Raw genomic sequence first — 7,423 nt, 5'->3', positions numbered from 1 at the left:
AATGAGGAAGGTGAGGGATCAGCCCAGAACTACACGGCAGGACCTGGTCAATGACCTGAAGAGAGCTGGGACCACAGTCTCAAAGAAAACCATTAGTAACACACTACGCCGTCATGGATTAAAATCCTGCAGCGCACGCAAGGTCCCCCTGCTCAAGCCAGCGCATGTCCAGGCCCGTCTGAAGTTTGCCAATGACAATCTGGATGATCCAGAGGAGGAATGGGAGAAGGTCATGTGGTCTGATGAGACAAAAATAGAGCTTTTTGGTCTAAACTCCACTCGCCGTGTTTGGAGGAAGAAGAAGGATGAGTACAACTCCAAGAACACCATCCCAACCGTGAAGCATGGAGGTGGAAACATCATTCTTTGGGGATGCTTTTCTGCAAAGGGGACAGGACGACTGCAGTGTATTGAGGGGAGGATGGATGGGGCCATGTTTAGTGAGATCTTGGCCAACAACCTCCTTCCCTCAGTAAGAGCATTGAAGATGGGTCGTGGCTGGGTCTTCCAGCAATGACAACGACCCCAAGCACACAGCCAGGACAACTAAGGAGTGGCTCCTTAACAAGCATCTCAAGGTCTTGGAGTGGCCTAGCCCAATAGAAAATCTTTGGAGGGAGCTTAAAGTCCATATTGCCAAGCGACAGCCCCGAAACCTGAAGGATCTGGAGAAAGTCTGTATGGAGGAGTGAGCCAATATCCCTGCTGCAGTGTGTGCAAACCTGGTCAAGAACTACAGGAAACGTATGATCTCTGTAATTGCAAACGAAGGTTTCTGTACCAAATATTAAGTTCTGCTTTTCTGATGTATGAAATACTTATGTCATGCAATAAAAGGCAAATTAATTACTTAAAAATCATATAATGTGATTTTCTGGATTTCTGATTTAGATTCCGTCACTCACAGTTGAAGAGTACCTATGATCCAAATTACAGAAAACCTGCAAAATCGGCAGTGTATCAATTACTTGTTCTCCCCCACTGTACATGACTGTGTGTGTGTTTAGTTCTTTCCTTGCTGTACTGTTCGTCCAATGGGGTCAGGGGAAGGGTGTTAACAGGGACACATACAGGTAAAAAGGGACTGTGTTGAACATATATCTTCAATACATACAGTATTTGTCACGCTATGAAATTTTATGCAGCGACCTGTATGACTGTAATGAATGGAACAATTGGGTTGATTTATTTATTTAGGTGATTGTCTTCCGTCTCTCCATGTGAGTCTGTGTGAATACAAATGTGTACCTAATCCCTTACTACAGAGACTAACAATATAGGCACATCATGGATATGTTGTTTACATTTTGAAAGGAACTAATACTTTCGAAGTGTATCTTTTCATTTTCTTGCAAACATTTTTATTTAGTGTAACGGGATTACCATTATAAAGTGACTTCTCAAGGTGATGTGGCATAAAGTGCCCAATCTTGTATCAGTGTCAGGCCAACGCCCCAGGGAGAACCAAATGGAATGAGCGCAGCTCGGCTGCCACCCTTTGACGAGGCACACTGGCCCCTAATAAGACCTCATCAGGGGGTGGCAAAAAGGTCCTCTAGTACAGCAGCACCGGGCAGCAACAGAGATTGGTAGACTGAAGAGCATGATGCTGGTCCACACGCTTTAATTAAATTTTTTGTTTTGCATTAAATTATTTTGCTTTTTGGTTAATAAATGCCCCCCGTGCCCCTAACACTGGTACTGTGTCCGTTCCCTCTATCACCTGCCCCAGTAGATAGTCGAGATCATTGCTACACCAAAAAAATGGGGGTGGCAAATTTTATGCTTCCTTTCTCGGCAGTTGGACAATGCAGGTGCTTGATCAAGGAAAACTTCATAGCACAGTAATCTGCAGAAGAGAAAGAAAAAAAAAAACATGATATCTCAGAGAGCCTACAGAGGTGCTTTAATGGATGTGTGGCACCCATGACAGCCAATCAGAGGGCCCTACAAGAATGTATGTCTCAACAATGAAAAAAATTCCCATTCAGATTGGTCACAAGTTTGTGCACCTCCCTTTAGGGTAACAATAACAAGCTTCTCTTTATCAATGGCTTAAATTATTTGGCAAATGGTATTAAAAATGGTATTAAAATTTGCTTTCCTATATGTTCGATGTGGGAAATCGGTTAGCAATACAGTTGTAACCCCTTCACCACTGGCTCAGATAGTCAACCAACTACAGTTAGTGAAAAGGAACTTCACAGGTAATTATAACTAGTATGATAATCTCACTTAGAAAGAAAATTAACTACCAGAGGCCCAGGATATACAGATAGAATGTATGACCATTCAACAATTTTATTAGGCTATTATTGAAACAAAATACAAATTATATAGTGTCAGTACGGTGCAATGATGCGGGAGTAAGGAACCAGGTGCAGGCAGGGGTAGTCGGTGTTGAATCTTTAATTAAACAAACACTGAGTAGAAACAAAACACAATGAAAGAAAAGGGCTGACTTCAGTAGCAAAATGAATGTACGCAGTATAAGGTACTTACAATTAACAGCAACACACAACAGCAAACAAGACAACAACAATGATCCACAATGTGGGGAGCAGAGGGGAAACATTTAAACACATACTAATGAGCAAACGGACCTGGTGTGAACTATGATTAAAGACATGTGACACAAAATAAGTCCGGGATGCATTTGTGTGATGATTGGAACTGAGGGTGTATGGAACGGTGGCGCTGCTGCTCACTGTACCATGACATACACTCACCTAAAGGATTATTAGGAACACCTGTTCAATTTCTCATTAATGCAATTATCTAATCAACCAATCACATGGCAGTTGCTTCAATGCATTTAGGGGTGTGGTCCTGGTCAAGACAATCTCCTGAACTCCAAACTGAATGTCAGAATGGGAACGAAAGGTGATTTAAGCAATTTTGAGCGTGGCATGGTTGTTGGTGCCAGACGGGCCAGTCTGAGTATTTCACAATCTGCTCAGTTACTGGGATTTTCACGCACAACCATTTCTAGGGTTTACAAAGAATGGTGTGAAAAGGGAAAAACATCCAGTATGCGGCTGTCCTGTGGGCGAAAATGCCTTGTTGATGCTAGAGGTCAGAGGAGAATGGGTCGACTGATTCAAGCTGATAGAAGAGCAACTTTGACTGAAATAACCACTCGTTACAACCGAGGTATGCAGCAAAGCATCTGTGAAGCCACAACACACACAACCTTGAGGTGGATGGGCTACTACAGCAGAAGACCACACCGGGTACCACTCATCTCCACTACAAATAGGAAAAAGAGGCTACAATTTGCACAAGTTCACCAAAATAGGACAGTTGAAAACTGGAAGAATGTTGCCCGGTCTGATGAGTCTCGATTTCTGCTGAGACATTAAGATGGTAGAGTCAGAATTTGGCGTAAACAGAATGAGAACATGGATCCATCATGCCTTGTTACCACTGTGCCAGCTGGTGGTGGTGGTGTAATGGTGTGGGGGATGTTTTCTTGGCACACTTTAGGCCCCTTAGTGCCAATTGGGCATCGTTTAAATGCCATGGCCTACCTGAGCATTTTTTCTGACCATGTCCATCCCATTATGACCACCATGTACCCATCCTCTGATGGCTACTTCCAGCAGGATAATGCACCATGTCACAAAGCTTGAATCATTTCAAATTGGTTTCTTGAACATGACAATGAGTTCACTGTACTGAAATGGCCCCCACAGTCACCAGATCTCAACCCAATAGAGCATCTTTGGGATGTGGTGGAACGGGAGCTTCGTGCCCTGGATGTGCATCCCACAAATCTCCATCAACTGCAAGATGCTATCCTATCAATATGGGCCAACATTTCTAAAGAATGCTTTCAGCACCTTGTTGAATCAATGCCACGTAGAATTAAGGCAGTTCTGAAGGCGAAAGGGGGTCAAACACAGTATTAGTATGGTGTTCCTAATAATCCTTTACCAGTTTTCAATAGGAGATTCAGCATTCTTGTGTAGGCTAATTCAACAAATGTAAATCTAAAATGTAATTCTAAATAATTATTCAATGAACGAAATACCAGACATTCTTTAGCAATCACCAATTAAAACTTATTACACCCTTACTGTTTTTATTAGGAGAGAAAAATAAATTTGCATACACATCCTATAATCTCGCTGTGAGAAATTAGCCGTTTCATATAATAGTTGAAAAAATTATTGTGTACCCGGTTGTCAGGGGAGAGAGTAATTCAAATATTTATTGCAGCTTTTGATAGTTTATTGTTCATGATGTTACAGACTCGATGTCTTACAAACTCAATCTCAACTCAATCTCAAAGAAACTCACGGCCCCACCTCTACTTATAGACATCCCAACCTGAAATACACATCCCAGTACTGTAAGCCAATTGGCTAATTACTGTTGCCCTTTCAATGAACGTGACTTCCTGTGTAAGGATATTCTTTTGTTATCTAAACATGACAAGCATACATTCACACACTTAAACATCACTTTGAATTTTCTCTGCTGATTTTACTGAATAGTAAGATTCATCAAATGTATTAGGCTAAATAATTATTCATAAAACGAAATACCAACAATCACCAGTTATCAATTCAACATTTGTATTACACCTTACTGTTTTTTATCAATGCAATCGACAAATGACATTTGTAATTTTTCTACAAAAGAAAATACAACTCAGGGTTGGGTAAGTTACTTTTTAAATGTAATCAGTTAGAGTTACAAGTTACCTGTCCACATTTGTAATCAGTAACGTAACTATCATCCTTTGGCAGAGTGCTTCCCAACACACCTTTTCTCCTCAAATGTCATGGTAAATTCCATATAATGTTTTATCTTGAAGGCAGTGCAATGTTACAGCTATCTAACAAATAGTTGCCTAATCTATTAAATAATTCCTGTAAAAGTTTTCGGTGCAAATCATCCTAGCTGTATTGTTCGGTGCATTTGACAAATAAACCATGAAACTTGAAAAGGTTATAATACCATTGTTCTGAGGATTATGCGCAGAGTAATATTATTGACGATATACCCTGTTTTTACCTGCCATCCAACCAACCAAAACCGGAGAAATTTAAACAAGCGCTTCCTCCGTCACTAAACTGGTTATGGGCATCCACCTTTTATATTTTGGTTCAAATAACGATGTTTTTATAACATTAAATAATTTACTCAAACGTACAACGTGTCATAATTATTTCACACAGCTATTCTTTTTCAATTGAAATCATCCAAAGTAATCCTACATTTCTTCTAAAGTATGAGTAATCCGATTACAATATTTTTGTTGGTAACTTAACGGATTACAGTTACTGTTTTTCCATTACATGTAACGGATTTCTTGTAATCCGTTGCTCCCAACTCTGTATATGTATTGCTCCCTTCAAGCAATCAATTATTGCTCAAATAAATAAAACATATAGCTAGTAATCTTTCGCTCTCTTAACATGCATGGCAAGAATAAATAATATTGACAGTGGACAGCATGGAATTCAGAACAGGACGATACAGAGGTCAACATTGGAATAACTATAGCTGGATACTATACCAGCTATACTGTACAGAAAAAACCATGAAATGGCATGTTGATGGAAAATACAACTATATTGATAGCTAGAACATTAGCCTATACGGATTCTTATTCACACAACTTGCTTTGGAGAAATAAAGAGATGTTGGGCCTAACCAGAAGTAACCATTAAAAGATTAATCTAACAATCCCTCATACAACTAACTAATAAGTTGCAGCCAGGATATAAAATCAGCAGTGGCTAGCAATTACAACAAAGTGATAGTTTCAAGCCAATGGCCAACACAAATCATGAGCCAGCTGGTTAAATAACTATCATTATACATTCGACAGCAACCCAGATAGCAAAAGTGGTCCAGTGTTGCAGATGGTACACGAACTGAGGCCCAACTACTGCACAGGCAGACGATACATCAAGGGTTGCCACCTTCCCTGCAAAAAAATAAAGGATACCCCCCCAGCTCCTCGGGGCTGTAGCAGTAAATCATAGCTTAAAACATTGTTTCAAGAAAGCATTTAGATTTGTACTTAAAGTTTGAAGTGCTTTATTAACAAGGAATATTGAAAATACTTTTTACTTCTTGTGATGCACATCACATTTACTGTCATTGTCATGAGCTGCAGTAGATACTGTCTGATTTTGCATCCCATCTAGGAAGTGCAATGTTCAATTCCTGTCGCATTTGCAGCATGATTTGGTGTGTTTTTCAAGTCATGTTTTTCTGGTGACATGACTGGGGTTTGGCTGACAAACTAAAATGTCTAGAAACACTCACTTAAATGTATATCTTTATTCTTTAAATAAATGTGCAATATCTCATCTCTGCCTTTGTTTCTGACAGTTTGGTGGAGAACCACCATTAAAGAAAAATCAAGTATTGCCTTTATGCAGATGTTTTTGAGAAAATCATTCCAATCTGTGACCATTTGGATGGAATCCGAGCTTGTGTTAAATTCTCCTGTTCTGGTGTTTTGACAGTGTATATTACCTGTGTACCTTAGGTGGGTATATAGGATGGTTTTAATGTACTTGTTCATTTCTGTCAGCTGCAGCAGAAACCCTCTAATCTGGTTGCAATCACCTTATGGCTGATTGAGACCATGGAGTGACAGATGGAGGGGGGAAAATAACACTGTCACATTGTCCGTTTAGAGTGGAAAAAGCATAATAACCAACACAAGCACACCTTCAAAACTGGCTTTTAATTCTGGAAATGCATCATGGATTAGTTTTCAGCTACTCACATCATCAAAAGGTTTGATTGGATGCATTAATCAAACTATTCAACAACATCAGCCTAAAAGCCTGCCAACAAAAAACTTAAATAAAACCCACAATTTAGCATTAGAGGCTTTGATATCCTACTGAGTCTGGGACATGTCAGCAGAAATGTCATTAATTAGGACGATATGAGAATGGTTGTAGTCACGCAAACAAAGAAACATGCCATTCAACACTCAACAATAGCAGTCATGCACCCAGCTAGAGAATATAACTTTTGATAGAGGGAAAGATAGGTAACGTGTGAAATATTACATTCATGCAGAAGCCATTATCCCTAGTGACAGTTGCCTTTGAATACACTATGTACAGATATCCCCAGCTGAAATTGAACGCACAACCAATGACATTGTATGTGGCACTAACGAAGCAACCCAGGACCACATGCATGTACACTACTGTTCAAAAGTTTGGGGTCACTTGGAAATGTTTTTGGTCCATTAAAATTACATCACATTTATCATAAATACAGTATTGATGTTGTAAATTACTATTTTTGCAGGAAACTAATTTAAAAAAAAGGAATATTTACATAGGCAGAGGCCCATAATTAGCAACCATCACTCCTGTGTTCCAATGGCACATTGTGTTTGCTAATCCAACTTTATCATTTAAAAGGCTAATTGGTCATT

Source organism: Esox lucius, chromosome 1, assembly GCF_011004845.1.
Source record: "Esox lucius isolate fEsoLuc1 chromosome 1, fEsoLuc1.pri, whole genome shotgun sequence".
NCBI lineage: Eukaryota > Metazoa > Chordata > Actinopteri > Esociformes > Esocidae > Esox > Esox lucius.
The sequence above is the reverse complement of the archived record's forward strand: the minus strand, read 5'-3'. Positions refer to the sequence as shown.